Here is a 22,729-nt window from a genome sequence, read left to right as displayed (position 1 = left end):
CAGTGACATTAAAGGTACTCAAACTATCAACAGAGGGAAACTCTGAAGAATGGTTTTAAATTAGACAAATTTAGATGGCGCTAGAAACATTGGTTAAATAGAGTAGTGGACGAGGATAAAGTTTAAAATGTCACCATTAACTAGGGTGATAGTTTTCGAACATAGGTTTGATGGATATATATAATAGGGGTTGGGTGTAAATGGGTTTTTTAGTATGGGCCAATAGGCCTGCTGAAGCCCATTCTATGTTCTATGGATACTTCCTTCCTCCTGGCTGCTACACCCTTCACCTCCCATGATAAAGTACATTTGCTGTTTGTTCTGCCATTAGCTTCCCACCGTTAATGGTGAGTGGTGCGGTAATGGAAGCATCAATCTCAGTGTGAGATGACCCAGTTAGTGCCGCGTCCAGGCCTAGTTTACGAGGTCTGAAAATAACTGGGTTTCTGTGCTGAGTGTTGAGATTTATTATTTATTACTAAGTTATTGTTTTTATTTTTTTTTTCTAATTGGGCGTCTAATGTGTATTTACTATATGCTTTGAGGAAGAAAGGTTAAACATCGTCATTAACGGTATTATGATTTAACCATCGCCCCGGTTAAATTCAGTGTTCTCATGAGGTCAATCAGTGTTACCAGGTTACATTGTTCTCGAAAAATTAAACTAGTTTTCTGCATGATGTTCAGTGGTTATCAGTTAAAAAAATTCATGTTAAGCTATCGTTTTCTAGAAGGTTAAACCATTGTTCCGATGGTTAAATAATGCTGCCAGAAGATTAAATCAGTAATTTTCAGGTTAAACCATCGTTCTTAGTAATATTTAACCATTGTTCCAGAAGGTTAATGCGTGTTTTCAGGTTGGGCCTTTGCGTCATCATGCTTAGAATTAAACAATCGTCATTAAGGGTTAAAAAATCAGGAAGTTAAACTATTGCTCAGGTTAAAACATAAATCCACAGAGGGTTAAATAAATTACTAGTTGAACTTGGTAGTTTGAGTTGGGCATAAAAAATAGATTTGCTACACACACACGACACACGACACACACACACACACATGCATTGTGACCTTTCACTGCGTTTGACTCACCTCTACACCCTCCCACTCCCACTCCATCTATATTTCTAAACCTCCATACTGTCCGTCTGTCTCTTCCTTCCTTTCCTTCCTTCCCTCTCCTGTCTTCCTACTCTCGTCTCTCTGTTATTCTTTTCCGTCTTTCTCCCATTACTCCATCAGTGTAACTTTTTGTGGCAACTCTACCATTACTCAGCAGTACCTGCAACTCTACCATTATCGCAGTACCTGGCAGCTCTGCCATTACTCCAGGCAGTACCTGGCAACTCTTCTATTACATCTCAGCAGTACCCGCACCACCATTACTCCATGTAGTTCCTGCAACTCGTCCCCACTGAGATAAAACAGGTTAGTCTCAAAGAGATCTGGGAGAATCTCTTCATGCCTCAGTATGAGCACAATGCACTACAGGGAACGTCAATTCCCACAGAGCATTATAGCAACATAGACCCTCGACACTCAGCTGATTACCGCCCATTAGCCCGCTATTGTTCTGCAGCCACCACCGAGCCACACTAAAACACTCATCGACGCAATACCACCTTTTTTATTCCTAATCTGTGAATAAGATATTTGTTATGCCTAATATGGAGCTTCGTATAGGGACGTGGCTACGAGTTGACCTGTTAACAGTTTGTAAATGCATATACCAGAAAAGGACTTGATTTATAATTTTTCATGCATTGAAGATGTAATGCCAATAAAGCAATTAACCTCAGACACTTACCAAGCTATGAAATATTAGGTTAGGTTAGGTTAATCCTAAGGTGAAATAAACTGGGTGCCTAATCTTTAGGTGATCCGGAGAACGTTCAAACTTAGACAGGAAAAAATTTGAGAACTAATACAATTGTTTTTGATGGATGGAAGGAAGAGACTGCGTGGTACTCTCTCCAGCCAAACCGACGGTTGTCTCAAAATAGATTTATCTTTCCCTTACACCATGAGGTTTTCGTACAACTTTATACCTTGCAGGGATACAAATTTATACAGCTGAGAGGCAGTTATGCCAGCTGAGATGTGCTACATACCAGCTGAGAATGTGCTATAGTTAGTTGAGAAATGTACAACTCTTGCACCAGTTGAGATATGGCAATACTTTTACCAGCTGAGAGATGTACAAAGTTATATAGCTGAGAGATGTACAACAGTTATACCAGTTGAGAGATGTACAACAGTTATGTTTACAGTTGAGAGATGTACAACAGTTATACCAGCTGAGATGTGCAACAGTTATACCAGCTTGAGAGATGTACAACAGTTATACCCAGTTGGAGAGATGCAGCAATTAGTTGAGATGTTATTATACCAGCTGAGAGATGTACATTGTTATACCCAGTTGAGAGATGTACAACCCATAATCTTAAGAGAGATGTGCAACAGTTACAATGAAATGAGAGATGTACAACTCTTACACTTGTGTTGAGAGATGTACAACTCTTATACCAGCTGAGAGATGTACAACACTTATACTACTACCGTCACCACTCACCGCTCTGTCTACTATAGAATCTCAGAGCGTTCGCCGGGGAGTGTTGTACGATATGTTGGGCAAACACTCCTCATTTTACCTTAGACTTCACTTTTAACGCCTGCTGCCTGAACTGAGATCACGTCCATTGGGACCGATACTGTTACAAACAGCCACACACACATCCAGTATTCATATGTTGTGTTAATTATGAGGCATGACTGCTGTGTACAAACTTGGCGCCACCAGTTGACGTATTCAAACAAACAGACGACGTTCACCGATAATACCAACGCCATCTGCCTCAGAGACCCTTACTACGCACACCCAAAGGTCGAGCCCTATCTTTCGAATATAGTCTTCATCATCTCAACTCTCGCATACACGCCACACAAATCGTAGAAGCATTCGACGTAAAATGGACACACCTGAAACAAAGGGGCAGCGTCACACTATGCCACTATGAAGCTGTAACCGGTGACCCAACCGCCACTACTAAAGAGTTTCAATCTCTGACCCATCTCAACAGATTATATACATGAGATTGCGCTCAGGGTTACAGTGTACCTATGGGAGTCTGGCATAACCCCATTTGCTGACTGTGCCCCACAAATCCCAGGCCAACCTGACTCTCCCACCTCACTTACATCCTCACATTCGCCCTATGACCTCCTTGTGTCCCAGGCGTCACCAACACTCCTTCCCTGACCAGATATCCTTCCTCCTAGTCACAGGCCTGGCGCCTGGACATTAGGGACCTGCCACGCTTTGCTATAAACAGATGAAATGTACTTTTTGCCTCCACACTTCATCATTCTGTCACTTTATGTAACTTGCTGACAAAACCCGCGACCCTTCAGACTTCCACGCCCTTAATGCTGAGTTATAGCATGCATGAACCTGCATGCTTCTAGTTGGCTCTGTAAACGCTTCTGCGCTTCACCTTGCACATGATGTAAGGTGCCAATAAACTAGCCCCCCGTGGGCAATCTGTAATTGTTCGTCTTGGCTGCGAATGGGGCAACCACAGAACCAGGCATTAACGCCATAAGTCCATCACTAAACCATCGCCATCACCACGCAGCAGAAGTGGTGCCACTGTCGTCCAATTCCCCGGGAGAACAGGAACATCGTAGTAGGGCCGGGAAGCGACTGAGGTTACCAGGCAGGCATGCCACATACCTCAGTTTATGTGTATATTCTTTTTAACTTGCCAGATGCTTCTGGTGTTATTGTACAGGGTACCCAGCAGCACTAGGATCCTGCTCTCTATCAAGGAATAAACAATTGAAATTGAAATTGAATTGATACCTCAGTCTCATGTCGGATGGAAAACTTGTTCTGATCGGTTGTTGACTAGTGATATAGTGTATGAAGCAGTTTCTTCTGGTGTCACGTTGGAGCAAGTGGTTGTGGATGATAAGTGAGGAGGGAGGAGTCGCCACACACTATACTTCTAGTGTGAATCAAAATGGTAACTTAACATGATGATAATGCTCATTTCAATATTTACACAATTACAACAGGACATCAAATTTCTTTCATTAAACTCAGTTAAAGAAACCTGTCAGTTATTGTTCTAACCCCTTGTGTTAATGTTATTGTCAGGCTGAACCTCCTCACATTCACCAATGATATAAATATGTTATATACAAACTGCATTAAAATAATTTAAAGTCTCCAGTATAAACAATGGATGGAGCAATAATGGTGGCACATTAACACTCAAAGCAAAATAAAAAAACACAATAAGATATAGCTAGTTAGATAATGATGAAGCTGCACGCCTAGTAGAACTGATGTATGTAGAGGGTGTCTCAGGAGTCTCACAGATGGTGGAGTGCGTTACAGGAGTTATGCTTAAGTTGCCTCACTTCAATAGCAGTGTGCTATTCCTCAAAATGATGATAGAGAAGGCACCACCCACACATGAATAAAGAGGAAGTGGACATGCCACACGACACACTTAACCTGTCTCTGAGGCTCATGAGATATAGTCCCATGAGCAATAACTGCTTCATTTGGAGTAATGAGGCAATACATTAAGGAATCAGAGTGAGCCAAAAATGAACCCTGACACCAAACAATAATTTCATAAACACTGAATTATAATATAACCTCTCTCTAACCCACGATGAAAACCAATGACATTTGACAGCAGGAACCCTTTTATGCAAATCCTGTCATTACTTACAGTTCAGTGAAGTGTGCTTAATATCCCTGTAATTATATTTTTTCAGTCATATATATAGCATAAAATACACTGCATCGTTCTATGAATGATTGTGATGTAAATCATAAACTGTCGTTACACGACTTCACATCATGATAATACAGACCTAACTTGTGTGGTTGGGTTCATCCTGAAGGAAATTTCACTTTGCCATTAATAGCAAGAACAGTACTGCCCGTGATAATTTGTTCAAATTACAGTTATCTGTGGTTTTATAAATGAAACTATCTTCACCAGAGGAGCATAAACGCTTCGCACAAAACAACGAGGTCAGCGATGTTATGGTGAGGTCAAGAGCGTTATAAAGGAGACTTGTACAGGAGCCAACTGGTTTATGATTTCTTGCCATTTATTATCTTGGCCTTTTGCATGTACATACGTGTGAATATGTTGTTTGGTTAAAACAACAAAGAACATCGTTGGTGTTCATCTGCAGGGAATGTTTGTTTACTGTACTTGCATACCGGTGCTACTTTAAGTACGTTCAGTGCTGAAAAAAATTGGGACATTGTATTCTTGTCATTTTTCTAACATGTTTATTTAGTATATATATACGTTAATATGTTCTTCTATGTCCAAATTAGTACAAAAAGAAGAAAAGAAAAAGAGAAAAGAAAGAAAGAAAGAAAGAAAGAAAGAAAAGAAAGAAAGAAAGAAGAAAGAAAAGAAAGAAGAAAGAAAGAAAGAAAGAAAGAAGAAAAGAAGAAGAAAGAAAGAAAGAAAGAAAGAAAGAAGAAAAGAAAGAAGAAGAAGAAGAAAGAAGAAAGAAAGAAGAAAGAAAGAAAGAAAGAAAGAAAGAAGAAGAAAGAAAGAAAAAAGAAAGAAAAGAAAGAAAGAAAAGAAAGAAAGAAAGAAAGAAAAGAAAGAAAATAAATAAATAAATGCATAAAATAAATAAATAAATAGATTAAAAATCTCAGGTCTTGTGATTCAGAATCTAAGCCAAGCCCTTGGACAAAATAAGCCACGACACATCACCGCTCAAGAACATGGGACGTCAGCTAACTAGGTCCAATCTCTTCCAGGAAGCCTACGTTAAATTTCCTCTTAGCGCAGAAAACATACATTGGGGTCTTAACCTAGCGACATTGAATAAATAATTTTTTTTTTTTTTATGAATCAAAAGCAGCGATACAGGTTCCGTAATTCGTGTTTTTGGAACTCTGGCTATTTGTTTTTTTTTGTAAAGTAAGTCACCCAGGCTCAAGTCACTGACCCATCGGGCCTGGGGCGAAATTATAATAATAATAATAATAATAATAATAATAATAATAATAATAATATATGTATGTTGTTGTCAAAGTAAGAGAAACAATTGAGACCCTGCAGTTAGTGTAAATGAGGTAGAAATTCAGATCATCATACTGGACTTGGTCAAAATTTTTGTGATGCCATATGGCAGCAAGTTCCACTAGACAGCATTTATTTGTATCTTCCCAGGTGGTAGTGCACCTCCTGCTTGATAACACCTAACATATGGATTACAAATTTTGAGTATGTTCAGACCATAAATGCTTCCCTTATCTTTGGTCTTCAAAACTTCCGGAATTCTGTGTCTTTCTACTCCAATACAGTTTCCCTTCCACTCAGGATCTACGAGAGGCCTTGATATATCTCCCAGTCGTCCCGAGTCAGATGTACCCCACTGCTTCACAATGTTTGATACATTCGCTGTCTCGCCTTGGGACAACTGATCTTATCTTTTAGTTTTACTCAGACGTCTTATCTCAGCAAACCACCGGCTCCAAGTATCTGGCCAACGAAATATTTTGGAAACGACTCTTCTGCGTATATACTAACCTAACCTAATCTTGTTTTAAGATTAGCTATGTGGTACTTCCAATAGCTGTATTGTTTTCCTATGTTAGGTGGCTGTGTGTTTATTTATTATTTAAATTAGCTGTGCTGTATGAGTTTTGTGTTGAATTAGCTGCGCAGGATGCTGTGTTAAGTTACCTGTGTAAGTTAATGTATTAAACTAACTGAATAGGTTGCTGTGTTATGTTATCTGTGCAGGTTGTTTGTTTTAAAGTTCTTCTGTGTAGTTGCTGTGTCAAGTTACCTGGAGTAGATGCTGTGTTAGATTAACTTTTGAGTTGCCAATACAGCTGTACAGGTTGCTGTGTTAAATTAGCTGTGCAAGTTGCTGTGGTATTAATTTGCTGTGTAAATTGCTGTGTTAAGCTACTCATGCATGTTGCTGTGTTAATTTAGCTGTACTGGTTACTTAGTTAAATTAGCTAAGTAGGCTTCTGTATTAATTTAGCTACACGGCTTGCTGTGTTAAAATAGCAGTGCGGGAAGCTGTATTAAGTTAGCTAGTGCTAAGTTAGCCAGTGTTAAGTTAGCTAGTGTTGTGTGTGTGTGTGTGTGTGTGTGTATATATGCGGCTGGTGTGGCAGCATTAGTTGAGTGTTAAGGTGCAAGCACTGCTTCTTCCCTCTCGCTTTCAGCTGCCGCCACTGGCTAGCCCTCGTTGTTAACAGGAAAACAACTTGCTTAAGCATCCCTGCCAGTACACAGCCTCGTCACCAACAAGACTCCTGCTGTGCCTCCTCGTGGCAACACACAGTAACTCTGGGTGCCCCGTGGGCCAGGCTAGACCAGCAAGGATCGGAGGGCAGTGGGCCTCAGAGGACGGCGCATAAGTCCTGACATGTGGACACGTTCTGGCAAACCACTGCTGTGGATTAACCTTGGTAGGTATAAGGCTACAGGAGTAACCTAATGGACTACTCCTCCTCAGCAAGTGTGCTGCACACAACCTCATTATCCCTTACCGTATTTAGGTAAACCGACTGGTTCAAGGTTCGTGGCAACATCAGTCAAACACTGGCATCTCGTTACTACATTATTGTCAGAGGATCGCCGAAATATATCCTCATCACCCGAGCCATGCGTGGAGATCACTGTGACACTGATCATCGCCTCGTCAGCTCTCACTTCATGTCACAAAACAGTGAAAGAACAAGCCTCCGGAAGGTTTTAACACCGCAATTTGCCAGAAAACCAGCTTTTTAAAGTGGGACAGATTGTATGAGTGTGGAAACACAGAAGAGGCAGACCACAGTTTGGCTGTGTGAGGAAGGATTACATCTAAGTGTGAAAAATCAACTCGTCATCACTACTACACAACCCTCACAACATCCAGCCACCACTGCTACCACCATATCCGTAACCCTCTACCCCCCTCGTCACCCTGTACCTCCCTCCGTCACCCTGTACCTCCCCTCCGTCACCTGTACCTCCCTCCGTCACCCTATACCTCCCTCCGTCACCCTGTGCCTCCCCTCCGTCACCCTGTACCTTCCCTCCGTCACCCTGTACCTCCCCTCCGTCACCCTCTACCTCCCCCGTCACCCTGTACCTCCCCCGTCACCCTGTACCTCCCCTCCGTCACCCCTGTCACCTCCCCTCTCCCCCTGTACCTCCCCCGTCACCTGTACCTCCCCGTCACCCTGTACCTCCCCCTCACCCTGCTTTACCTCCTCCGTCACCCTGTACCTCCCCCGTCACCCCTGCTACCTCCCTCCATCACCCTGTACCTCCCCTCCGTCACCCATCTACCTCCCCTCCGTCACCCTCTCCCCCGTCACCCTGTGCCTCCCCTCACCCCTGTACCTCCCCTCCGTCACCCTGTACCTCCCCCGTCACCTGTACCTCCCCTCCGTCACCCTGTACCTCCCCTCCGTCACCCCTCTACCTCCCCTCCGTCACCCTGTACCTCCCCCGTCACCCCTGTACCTCCCTCCCTCCTGTACCTCCCCTCATCCTTCCTCCCCCCGTCACCTGCCTCCCTCCCTCCCCTGTACCTCCCCTCCTCACCCCTGTACCTCCCCTCCGTCATCCTCTACCTCCCCCGTCACCCTGTACCTCCCCTCCGTCACCCTGTACCTCCCCTCCGTCACCCTGTACCTCCCCTCCGTCACCCTGTACCTCCCCTCCCGTCACCCTCCCTCCGTCACCCTCTACCTCCCTCCGTCACCCTGTACCTCCCTCCCTCCGTCATCCTCTACCTCCTCCCGCCACCTGTACCTCCCTCCGTCACCCTCTACCTCCCCTCCGTCACCCTGTACCTCCCCCCGTCACCTGTACCTCCCCTCCCTCACCCCTGTACCTCCCTCCGTCACCTGCCTCCCCTGTCACCCTGTTCCTCCCCTCCCTTACCTGTACCTCCCCCGTCACCTGTACCTCCCTCCAGTCTTCCTCCCCTGTCACCCTGTACCTCCCCTCCCTCACCCTGTACCTCCCCCTCCGTCACTGACCTCCCTCCGTCACCCTGTACCTCCCCTCCGTCACCCCTCATGCCTCCCTCCGTCATCCTGCCTCCCCGTCACCCTGTCCTCCCCCGTCACCCTGTGCCTCCCTCGTCACCCTGTACCTCCCCTCCGTCACCCTGCCTCCCCCTCCGTCACCTGTACCTCCCCTCCATCACCCTGTACCTCCCCGTCACCCTGTTGCCTCCCCTCCGTCACCCTGTACCTCCCCTCCTCACCCTGCCTCCCCTCCGTCTTCCCTGTACCTCCCTCCATCATCCTCTACCTCCCCCGTCACCCTGTTGCCTCCCCTCCGTCACCCTGTACCTCCCCCGTCATCCCTGTACCCCTCCCCCTCCGTCACCTGCACCTCCCCTCCGTCATCCTTGCCTCCCCTCCGTCACCCTGTACCTCCCCTCCGTCACCTGCTGCCTCCCTCTCATCCCTCTACCTCCCCCCGTCACCCTGCCTCCCTCCGTCACCCTGTACCTCCCCGTCACCTGCCTCCCCCGTCACCCTGTACCTCCCCTCCGTCACCCTGTACCTCCCCTCCATCCTGTCCTCCCCCGTCACCCTGTACCTCCCCTCCGTCACCTGTACCTCCCTCCCACCGTCACCCTGCTTACCTCCCCTCCGTCACCCTGTACCTCCCCCGTCTTCCCTGTACCTCCCCCCTCCGTCACCCCTGCCTCCCCTCCCATCACCCCTGTGCCTCCCCTCCGTCTTACCTCCCCCTCCGTCACCCTGTACCTCCCCTCCGTCACCCTCCTCCTACCTCCCCGTCACCCTGTGCCTCCCCTCCGTCACCTGTACCTCCCCTCCGTCACCCTGTGCCTCCCTCCTCTACCTTGCCTCCCCCTCCATCACCCTGTACCTCCCCTCCGTCATCCTCTACCTCCCCCGTCTCCCTGTCCCTCCTCGTCACCTCCTCCCCTCCATACCCTGTACCTCCCCCTCATCACCCTGTACCTCCCCTCCCGTCATCCTCTACCTCCCCGTCACCCCTCTACCTCCCCTCATCACCCTGTACCTCCCCTCCATCTTCTGCCTCCCCTCGTCACCCTGCACCTCCCCTCCCGTCACCCTGTACCTCCCCCTCCGTCACCCTCCCCTCCCCCATCCTTTACCTCTCCCTCCCGTCACCCTGTCCTCCCTCCCGTCACCCTGTACCTCCCCTCCCGTCACCACCCACCTCCCCTCCGTCACCTCTGCCTCCTCTCATCACCCTGCCTCCCCTCCGTCATCCCTCTACCTCCCCCCGTCACCTGTACCTCCCCCCAGTCACCCTGTACCTCCCCTCCCCTCACCCTGTACCTCCCCTCCGTCACCCTGTACCTCCCCTCATCACCCCTGCCCTCCCCCGTCACCCCTGCCTCCCCTCCTCACCCTGTACCTCCCCTCCGTCACCCTGTACCCTCCCCTCCGTCACCCCTGTACCTCCCTCCCTCACCTGCCTCCCCCGTCACCTGTACCTCCCTCCGTCACCCTGTAACTCCCCCGTCACCCTGTACCTCCCTCCATCCACCTGTACCTCCCCCTCCTCACCTGTACCTCCCCGTTACCTGTGCCTCCCCTCCATCTCACCCCTGTACCTCCCCTCCGTCACCCTGTTCCTCCCCCTCCACCCTGTACCTCCTCCGTCATCCTCTACCTCCCCTCCGTCACCTCTACCTCCCCTCCGTCACCCTCTGCCTCCCCCCGTCACCTGTACCTCCCCTCCGTCACCTGTGCCTCCCCTCCATCACCCTGTCCTCCCCTCCGTCACCCTGTACCTCCCCCATCACCCTGTACCTCCTCCGTCACCCCTGTACCTCCCCCGTCACCCTGTACCTCCCCTCCGTCACCCTGTACCTCCCCTCCATCACCTGTACCTCCCCCGTCACCCTGTACCTCCCCTCCGTCACCCTGTATCCCCTCCGTCACCCTGCTTTCCCCCGTCACCCTGCCTCCCCTCCGTCACTGTGCCTCCCTCCGTCACCTACCTCCCCCGTCACCCTGTACCTCCCCTCCGTCATCTCTACCTCCCCTCCGTCACCCTGTACCTCCCTCCGTCACCCTGTACCTCCCTCCGTCACCCTGTACCTCCCCCGTCACCCCTGCCTCCCTCCGTCACCCTGTACCTCCCCTCCGTCACCCTGTACCTCCCCCCCGTCCCCCTGTACCTCCCCTCCGTCACCCTGTACCTCCCCTCCGTCTTCCTTACCTCCCCGCACCTGTACCTCCCCTCCGTCATCCTCTACCTCCCCTCGTCACCCTGTACCTCCCCCCTCTCCCTCTACTCCCCTCCGTCACCCTCCCCTCCCCGTCACCCTGTACCTCCCCTCCGTCACCCTGTACCTCCCCTCCGTCTCCCTGTACCTCCCCTCCGTCACCCTAACCTCCCCACCGTCATCCTCTACCTCCCTCCCGTCACCCTGTACCTCCCCCCATCACCCTGTCCTCCCCCCTCCGTCACCCTCTACCTCCCCGTCACCTGTACCTACCCGTCACCCCTGTACCTCCCCTCCGTCACCCTGTACCTCCCCTCCGTCACCCTGTGCCTCCCCTCAGTATCCTCTACCTCCCCCCGTCACCCTGTACCTCCCCGTCACCTGCCTCCCTTCCGTCACTGTACCTCCCCGTCACCCTGTACCTCCCCCCGTCACCCTGTACCTCCCCCCGTCACCCTCTACCTCCCCTCCGTCACCCTGTACCTCCCCTCCGTCACTTGTTGGCTATCGTGACATTCCCGCCCCTATATACCTGACTCATAAGTAGCCTTCTCCTTGATTGGTTGAGGTACAAACTTATCGCTGATTGGCTGCCTCTAGGGACTGACGAACACCCTTTAATGTCGTCCTTGTTTCCTGCTTCCTTATTGGCCCTCGTCAGGGGATGTTTAAGACTGATTGGTCCGGTGACGAACTGCTGCCATGCTGCGTGTCATCCTCATCCACCTCCTGACATGGCAGTCGTGCTAAAGTAAATTTTTCTCCTGCTACAAACTTTAAGCTGATTGGGTAAGTCGGCTTAAGCTTTGTGTTGGCTGGCTAGCGCAGTGGCAGGTTTCTTTAAGCTTATTTGCTAATATTAAATAAAATGAAATAGCAATTATTCTAAAATACAGCACACCGGGCATAGAGTAATTGTAATTGAATGTAATTAATAAACAAAATTCAAGAAATCGCTGAATAATTGTTATTGCTTACAAAATGGAACCATAATCAATTACGTTTAGTAACAAAATAATTGAAGAAATATTACAGTGAAAATGTGGGACCTCAACAAGTGTATATTACAGTTTTATTAAGCCTTGTCATCGAGTACCGTACACCTTTGATGCCTATGGCGGATTTATTGTGGGTGCAGGGGTCCGGTCACTCCTCCTTTGGTACGGAAAAAGTTGGAACTAAGCCACAGGCAGCGATTTTTTAAGAAAAATGTTTGACGGCCTAAACCAGGTGCACAGCAGGTGTACAGGTTTTAGGTAATAACAAAAGAACTAGAAGAAGTAAGTTGGTACACAGTTGACAACCGTTCTCACTCCAGAATCAAGTGTTGAGATCCACCAAGCACTCAGGCTACCAATGCAACCACTCGCCAAAAACAACTTAACAAGTCTCCCCATGTAAATTCTTCAGCCTGATGTACAGTTGGCTCCACTTCTGTGTTCACCACCTAGCGTTTCTAAACCTCTCTCTCCAGGAAATTAAAATTAAAATACTTTATTGACCATAAAACTATTACATCAGAAGGACAGGATAGTATACTACGCCCTGCCTCACCTTTGCCATCCACTTCTGGGGTTTACAAAAAGTTATAAATGTTAATAAAATAATTATATTTACATCAATGAAATAGTTCATTTTAACATGAACACTGTACTACATTAAAAGAACAGATAATGTAATCCTACACAACATTAAATGTAGGAGAAGTGGGAAGGAAGAAAGAGGAAGAAGTGGAGCCTGAGGAGAGAGAGAGAGAGAGAGAGAGAGAGAGAGAGAGAGAGAGAGAGAGAGAGAGAGAGAGATTGTAAACGCAATTGAAGATCTGAAATAACTAAAAAAAAATTTGTTATATATATTATTTATCAAATATCTTTCCTTCTCTTCTACTTTTGTTTTGGCTGGATAAAGGAAGAGAAGATAAACGACACTAAATAACAGAAGATAATGTAGAAAGTATAAGAAGACAAAAGGTAAAATAAATTATATATTTACAGTCAACTAATTAGGGTATAAATATTATCTTTGTGTGTGTGTGTGTGTGTGTGTGTGTGTGTGTGTGTGTGTGTTACAGATCAACTTCTTCTTCATCTCTCCTTCTCTTCCTCCCACTACTCTTCCTCTTCTCTCACTACTCCTTCTCCTCCTCTAGCCCTCATTAATCCTCCTCCTCTTCTATTTCTCCTTCTCTCTATTTCTCTCACTACTCCTTCTCCTCCTCTATCTCTTATTATTCCTCCTTCTCTCTATTTCTTTCACTACTCCTTCTCCTCCTCTATCTCTCATTATTCCTCCTTCTCTCTATTTCTCTCACTACTCCTTCTCCTCCTCTATCCCTCATTAATCCTCCTCCTCTTCTATTTCTCTCACTACTTCTCCTCCTCTTCTCTTTCTCCCACTACTCTTCCTCTTCTCTTTCTCCCACTACTCCTTCTCCTCCTCTATCTCTCATTAATCCTCCTTCTTTCTATTTCTCTCACTACTTCTTCTCCTCTTTTCTCCACTACTCAAACAACAGCTGGCTGAGCTAATAATGGATGACCAACAGACTCGTTCAGGACGCCACACAACATATGAAAAATGAGACCATCGGGAACTAGAGGATGCTGACCGCCGTCTCTCCACCAAGCCGAATGAAGTTATAACTAGCCTGAAATTCTCACAAGGGGAAATAAACGACTTAAAAGTAAAGTTGAACGCTGAAGATGAAGAGAACTGATCACTCAGAACCCGAGTTCGACAGCTGAGCAAGGAGAACCCTTAGCTCAAGACGGAACTAGTGACAATAGCGGATCGGGTGGATTATGTAGACGACATAGGGCGGTAAAACAATCTCAGGATTATCGGAGTCCCGACAAGAACTGGGAGTCATCCCAGCACAAAGTTTCACGCCTGCTGAATAAACATAAGAAAACTTACTGAAGTCAAGTTTGACCGTGTTCAGCACGTCGGGAAACGCAAGTCCTTCTGCCCCCGAGACATCATAACAAAGTTCTTTTCCCTTTCTGTTTGTGACAGTCTTCCACCAGCTCACTAAGCTGAAAGACACTACTATCTTCGTCTACTAGGACCTAAGCCCAGGTACGACTGAAGCCCACCAACAGCAAATGGACAAGTTTAAAAACGCCAGGAGACAACTTAACCGCAAGGCCGCGCTGCACAACATCAAGATCAAGTGTCCAAGCTTTGCAATGTACGTTGAAAACTCCTATAGGAATCCATCAGACCTTTATATAGTAAACAACAAGGCCCTAAGAGGTGATACCATCTTACAGTCAACCGAGGGAACAACACAGGGGGACCCTGTTGTAATGGCAATGCATGCAATAGGCCTATCAGTGCTCCAAAAAGAAATAAAATTTGGAACAACTGGGGCCAAACAAGTGGCATATGCTGATGACCCTACAGGAGCAGGAAAAGTGGAGTGCATCAAAAAGTGGTGGGACTTGGTAACATCGCGAGGTCCACAAATAGGGTACCACCCAAACACCAGCTAGTCCTTCCTCATCGTGAAGCCAGAACATTATGAACGGGCATTGGAGGTTTTTGGCAGAAGTGAGGTGAAAATAACTAAGGACGGCCAAAGACATCTCGGCGCAGTAATTGGCACTACGGACTTCAAGACCGAGTACGTAGCGGGAAAGGTGAATGAGTGGGTTAGTGAAATCCAAGCTCTGTCTGAGATTGCTAACACAGAGCCACATGCGTCTTTTGCTGCATTCACCCATGGAGTCAAGCATCGTTGGAACTACCTGATGCGTACTTTCCCTGATATCGGACCCCACCTCCACCCTCTGGAAGAAGCTATCAGTGTCAAGTTCATTCCCAAATTAGTGAAACACACTCACTTAACCCCAGCAGAAAGAGCACTTCCTGCACTTCCACCAAGACTGGGAGGGATGGGATTAACCGATCCAGAGGAGATTGCAGCCACCGAACATCAAAATTCACTGAAGCTCACGGCAGCCCTCACGGACCACATAATAGCCCAGAACTCAACAGGGGTGGTGGATACCAGTGAAGTAAACGAGATTCGTAGGTCCATTACGACAGATCGACAGCACTGCCAAAATGATAAGTTGCAGCAACTGTTGCTGCAGGTTCCAGAAAATTTGAAAAAAAAGTAGCTATATCGCAGGAGGTGGGCGCCTCAAACTGGTTAACTACCTTACAGATAAGGGCAAATGGTTTCAGTCTTAACAAACAAGAATTTACAGATGCCATTGCTCTAAGATACGGTCGGCCAGTAGAAGGTTTGCCCTCCCAATGCGTGTGTGGCTCTTCCTATGACGGCGATCACGCCATGGTGTGCAAGAAAGGGGGCTTCATATGCATGAGGCATGACGAAGTAAGGGACCTTACAGCAAATATGTTGAAGGAAATCTGCCGGGATGTCATGGTAGAACCGACCCTCCTTCCATTGGATGGCGAGATCTTCCAACATAGGACTTCAAACACATCTAATGAAGCCCGTGTTAACGTCAGTGCTCGAGGATTCTGGACGCGGGGACAGCGAGCTTTCTTCGACATCAGGATTTTTGATCCTATGGCCGCATGTCACCGTAACCTAGCTCTCGATGCTGCACACAGGAGGAACGAGAAGACAAGAGAAGGGCATATGGGGAGAGAATTCAAAACGTTGATCAAGGCAGCTTCACTCCTCTAGTGTTCACAACCTCTGGTGGGATGGGACCAAGTGCAAGATGTTTCTACGCCAGACTCGCAGAGTGATCTCCGAACAGAAGCAGCAGCCCAGAAGTTATGTTACAGCCTGGATGAGATGTCGACTGTCTTTCTCTCTCCTTCGGTCGGCTTTGCTCTGCCTCAGGGGAACGAGAGCTTCTGCCCCTACTCCGACAACTGCTGCAGATATTGACTATGAGGCTACTGTCCCTGAATGCAGCATAGATCTGCGGCTCAACTAAGTTAACACAGATAGGATAGCTACTTATGTATTAGGATATTTAATATTAAGGTAATTAAATGGTGGTGAAGGTGTGGCTATTGGGGGAGGCTGGAGGCCACGATTTATAAAAAAAAAAAAAAGTAGTAGTAGTAGTGTGTGTGTGTGTGTGTGTGTGTTTGTCGTGGGCGGGTGATACAGATTTCCCCAAACTTGGTAAAAACAGCCAAAGTTGTTTTCTTGTTAAAGTCTGGTAAAAGTTGAGGTGATTTATCAAAGACAATGATTTTTTTTTTACGACCGTCAGTCACTACACGAGTCTGAGCACGGACAGAACTCACTCGGACAAAAACTCACCCGGACAAAACTCACCTGGACAATAACCTCATGGAAATAAAGTAGTTGACGAGTGGAACAAGTTACCAAACATCATCATTAACTCGAATACGCTGGATAGTTTCAAACATAGGTTGGCTGGATATATGAGCAATAGGGGTTGGGTGTAAATGGGACTGTCCAGTATGGGCCAATAGGCCCGCTGCAGTTTCCTCCATTCTTATGTTCTTATGTTCTTATCATAAGCTTTGTCATGTGGGTTCACTACTGCAAGTAAGACATGACCATCACCAGGGCCGAGAGGATGTGACAGTTACTAAAAAGGTCACAACTGTTGTACTGTACTCGGTCTTATGTTTAACATCTTGAAAGCATCAGTGATTATAGACTCGAGCTGTACCCAATATACAGTCTCTTTTGTTTTAGTTGACTGTACAAGCCCTGCCCTCCGAGTGACAGCAAAGTAGTAGTAGTATCGCAAATAAATTCATATACAAATGATAAGAATATCGAATTTAATGTACGTATGTAAAGATATAACTGGTTGAAGATATTTAATTTCAAGATATATGAGTGGGAAAAAGTTTCAAATAAAGAATATTTTCCGTCGAAGTCATAAACAAATTCACATCAGCTTAAAACAAAAGACGATTGTCGTAGCTTTAATAGTGGGACATTATAGTGTGTGGTGGGTGGGTGTTGGTTCACTACAGACGTCTTATAAACTAGATAAACAGATAAACAAACAATTTAATGAAGAAATAATAAACGACCCGATGAGCTTGTCTGTGGTGGAGCAACCCTTGGGTGGACCAGCATCCTGCCAGGGTGGTGGAGTAACCCACTAGCTGCTGATTGGTGGTAGTTGTGGTGAGGGTAATAGTGGTAGTTGTAGTGGTGGGAGTAGTAGTGGTGGTAGTGAGTGTAGTAGTTGTAGAGGTGGTGGTGATGATGGTGGTAGTTGTGGTGGTGGTACTGGAGGTGGTGGTGATGGTGGTAGTTGTGGCGGTGGTGGTGATGATGGTGGTAGTTGTGGTGGTGGTACTGGAGGTGGTGGTGATGGTGGTAGTTGTGGCGGTGGTGGTGATGATGGTGGTAGTTGTGGTGGTGGTACTGGAGGTGGTGGTGATGGTGGTAGTGTATATCAAAACAGACCTCTGGCAGATGATGCAATTAGTAGAAGTTGTGTACGTCACCTACGTCATTAGCACGTAATTAATTTAGCAGTGAAAATGACCTGGTGGAGGTGTACCACTGTAATGTGTGGAGGTGTACCACTGTAGTGTGTGGAGGTGTACCACTGTAGTGTGTGGAGGTGTACCACTGTAATGTGTGGAGGTGTACCACTGTAGTGTGTGGAGGTGTACCACTGTAGTGTGTGGAGGTGTACCACGGTAGTGTGTGGAGGTGTACCACGGTAGTGTGTGGAGGTGTACCACTGTAATGTGTGGAGGTGTACCACTGTAGTGTGTGGAGGTGTACCACTGTAGTGTGTGGAGGTGTACCACTGTAGTGTGTGGAGGTGTACCACTGTAGTGTGTGGAGGTGTACCACTGTAGTGTGTGTGTGGAGGTGTAGCACTGTAATGTGTGTAGGTGTACCACTGTGGTGTGTGTGGGAGGTGTACCACTGTAGTGTGTGGAGGTGTACCACTGTGGTGTGTGGGAGGCACCAGTGTGTGGAGTGTGTACCACTGTAGTGTGTGGAGGTGTACTGTGGTGGAGGTAAAATGTAGTGTGTGAAGGTGTACCACTGTTGTGTGTGTGGAGTGTACCACTGTAATGTGTGGAGGTGCACCACTGTAATGTGTGGAGGTACCACTGTACGTGGAGGTACCACTGTAATGTGGAGGTGTACCACTGTAGTGTGTGGGAGGTGTACCACTGTGGTGTGTGGAGGTACCACTGTAGTGTGGTGTACCACTGTAGTGTGTGGAGTACCACTGTAGTGTGGGAGGTGTACCAATGTAGTGTGTGAAGGTGCACCACTGTTGTGTGTGGAGGTGTACCACTGTAATGTGGAGGTGCACCACTGTAATGTGGAGGTGTACCACTGTAATGTGGGAGGTGTACCACTGTAATGTGTGGAGGTGTACCTTAATGTAGTGTGAAGTGCACACGTAATGTGTGGGAGGTAACACCAACAGAGGTACCACTGTAGTGTGGAGGTACTGTAGTGTGTGTGGGAGGCACTGTAGTGTGTGGAGGTGTACCACTGTAGGTGTGGGAGGTGTACCACTGTAGTGTGTGTGGGAGGTGTACCACTGTAGTGTGTGGAGGTGTACCACCAGGTGGAGGAAAACACAGCAATGTGGTGTACCACTGTAGTGTGTGGAGGCACCACTGCAGGTGTGTGGAGGTGTACCACTGTTGTGTGTGTGTGGAGGTGTGTACCACTGTTGTGTGTGTGGGAGGTGTACCACTGTAGTGTGTGGAGGTGTACCACTGTAGTGTGTGGAGGTGTACCACTGTAGTGTGTGGAGGTGTACCACTGTGGTGTGTGGAGGTGTACCACTGCAATGTGTAGAGGTGTACCACTGTAGTGTGTGGAGGTGTACCAATGCCGTGTGTGAAGGTGTACCACTGTAGTGTGTGAAGGTGTACCACTGTAGTGTGTGGAGATGTACCACTGTAATGTGTGGAGGTGCACGACTGTAATATGTTTAGGTGTACCACTGTAGTGTGTGGAGGTGCACCACTGTAGTAAGTGGAGGTGCACCCCTATAGTGTTTGGATGGTGCACCACTGTAGTGTGTAAGGAGCATATTAGTATACTTTATGCCTAAGTGACCTATATATCACACAATAAAGTTGTTTCACAGTGTTCGTCTTCTTCCTTAAAAAACATACAATTGTAGTTTCTGCCAATTTATTGTTGGCAAAAGAATGAAGCATATTTTTTCTCAGTATGTCTTTCGAGGCTTTACGAGGAATAGTATTATTTAAAGTTAAGAAAAAATAATTTACAATGTAGCCTTAAATTCAAAAACGGTGTTAATTGTTACCGAAAAATAATATTTCACCATACAACGTTTGTCAAATATGTTAACCGGAATCAATTTACTGTAACAAAATATTTGTGTCTGTCGCTTGTAAACACGGCATAAAATATGAATAGTTTTTAAAGGTAAATAATGCTTCTGTACTTGCAAATTTATATATCTGAAAATAAACATGAATGCCTATTTTCTTTGTTGCGCCAGTAAACACCACTAGTAGTTATTAATCAGATGAAATATTTTACCTTCATTTTTCTCGCGCATTATTGACTACTGATGTTAATAATAACCACTGATGTTAATATTGACCACTGATGTTTATTGACCACTGATGTTAATATTAACCACTGATGTTAATATTGACCACAGATGTTAATATTGACCATTAATGTTAATATTGACCACTGATGTTAATATTGACCACTGATGTTAATATTAACCACTGATGTTAATATTGACCACTGATGTTAATACTGACCACTGATGTTAATAGTGACCACAGATGTTAATATTGACCATTAATGTTAATATTGACCACTGATGTTAATATTGACCATTAATGTTAATATTGACCACTGATGTTAATATTGACCACTGATGTTCTATTGACCACTGGTGGTTAACATCGACCGTTGATGTTATATTGACCACTGATGTTATAATGACCCTGGTAGACCCTGGCATCACGAAAATTGTGACCAAGTCCCAATTTGCTGATGTGAGTGTTAGTTGTATGCCCAGTGTGTATATAATATTATAGATATATTCCCCTATTGTGAGGACGAGTTGTAAACATCGTCTTCTGTTATCTTCTCTTGGTAAAATATCGAGACATTTGAACAATTGAAAGATTACACAACACTTACTCAAAAAAATAAATAAAAATAAATAAATAAATATAATAAATAAATAAATAAATAAAATCCCACTAAGGTCTTTATATTTTCAGTGTAAAGAGATTAAACTGCTAAAAACAAAACACCCAACAGGACGAAGGCGCTCCATTACACTGCTCGTATGACTGACGCCCTTGACCACTGCTGACGTTTTTCAATTAAATATCAAAAAATGGTTTAACAGCACTATGAAAGACCAAACACGCCAGGGAGCAAATTGACCATGTGTGTGTGTGTGTGATCATGACTCTTTTGGTAGCGGTGGTGGTTGATGAACGTGTGGTGTTGATGGTCATGGTAGTTGTTGTAAAGATGGTGGTGGTGGTGATGGTGGTATGATGGTGGTAGTGGTGGTGGTTGATGGACATGTTGTGGTAATGGTGGTGGAGGTGGTAGCTGTTGTTGTGGTGATGGTGGTAGTTGTTGTGGTGGTGAAGGTGTGTGTCTACACACACAGGGTGGTGTAATTCGTCTAGTGTGGCAGCATTATGTTAGTGTTAAGGTGCAAGCACTGCTTGCCCCTCTCGCTTCAACTACCGCCACTGGCTAGCCCTCGTGGTGAACAGGGAAGCAACTTGCACTATGTCTTCACCATAAACACTCCTGCTGTGCCTCCTTGTGGCAACACACGGTAACTGGGTGCCTCTTGGGCTCAGACAAAATCAGCAGGGGATTTCGAAGCAGCAGGTCCCAGAGAGAGCATCGAACCATTGACATGTGGACGCGTCCTGGCGCCTACGAACCACTGCCTCGCTGCTTTGCGGATTAACCTTGGTAGGTCTAAGGCTACAGGAGTAAACTCCAAACGAAAAATTTGCGCTGGAGCCCCGCATCAGGCAGACATGCTTAAAAAGCTCCAGTAAGACTCCAATGGCGGTATAGGCAGAAGAGGTGACCAACATGGGAACCCAACGATTACACAGGCGAATGAAGGCAAAGTAATATGGAGATACTACTAAGGCGAAACCCAACAAACTGGGCTATCGGCAGTCCATTGCAACTCTCCTTCTCCCCAGTCGTTGTAACTGTTTGCTCTACTAGACCATTAAAAGGGAGAGCCAAAATGTGTGGTTGCAGTCTGCAATCCTGCCTCACCACATAAATCAACTAACGTGCAGCCATCATCCAGCTCATCAGACTTTATCATATTCAAAACCGATATACCCCCAAAGGTTCTATGGCGATGTACGAGTGGCGACAGAGACAGGCAGAGATGACTGCCGGGAGTCTCTAGTCACAACTCTGCACGTGGGCGGTATAAATTAGAATGGGGGTTGTTTATACACTCTGCTCACCCCACATTGGGAGGGGGCAAGAAAAGGTCCTTAAACATAGCCTGCCTAAAGAACCAATCTGACTGGGCAACAGCACCCAGTAAAGTCATCCTTATGCGGTCAAAAATACAATCATAATCACAGATAAAAGCAAGAACAAACTATATAAACTCCTCTGGTCGCTGCATGGAATGTCAGGACCATTCTGGATACTGGCACAAATGAGTATCCTTAAAGAAGAACCGCCCCTGTGGCAAAAGAGCTGGCTTGGTATAATATCGACATAGCAGTCATTAGTGGATCCCGGTTCCCAGACGAGAGTTGCCTCACAGAACGGGCGTCTGGCTATAGCTTCTTCTGGAAGGGTAAGCCTGCTGAGGAAAGAAACTGCTTTTATGGATTTGGCTTTGTCATTCGCCGATGCATCCTACACAGGCTAACTGAAATACCTGTTGGGATCAACAAGCGCCTTATGACACACCGTGTCCCACTGAATCACTCACACAATGCTTCCTACATCAGTGCATAATGCCCCAACACTGGATGCAAAGGATGACATCAAGGAGGCCTTTGATGCCGACCTTGAACAGAGTGCTAACCTCTATCCCCAAAGAAGATAAGGTTGTGCACCTTGGTGACTTCAATGCCAGAATTGGAAGAGATGATGACATATGCTAGGGAAGCATAGGGAGAAAAGGAGTAGGCAAGTGTAATCCCAACAGCTTACTCCTCCTCAGCAAGCGTGCTGCACATAACCTCACTTCACACCAATACCTCATTTAGGCAGACCGACAAGTTCGAGGGTTCATGGCAATACCCACGATCCAAACACTGGCATCTCATTGACTACATCATTGTCAGAGAAAGAGATCACAAAGATGTCTTCATCACCTGAGCCAAGCGTGGCTTAGACCACTGTGACACTGATCATCGGCTCATCAGAGCCAAAGTCTCACTTCACGTCGCTCCAAAACGGCGAAGGCAACAAACCTCCAGAAAATGTTTTAATACTAAGTGTCTGGAGGATCCAGCGGTACCACAAGCTTTCAGAGAGCAGTTCGATCATGGGCTCTTAAAC

This window comes from Homarus americanus, unplaced genomic scaffold (genome assembly GCF_018991925.1).
Source record: "Homarus americanus isolate GMGI-L3 unplaced genomic scaffold, GMGI_Hamer_2.0 scaffold5831, whole genome shotgun sequence".
NCBI classification, from domain to species: Eukaryota; Metazoa; Arthropoda; class Malacostraca; order Decapoda; family Nephropidae; genus Homarus; species Homarus americanus.
Note: the sequence above shows the minus strand (reverse complement) of the source record.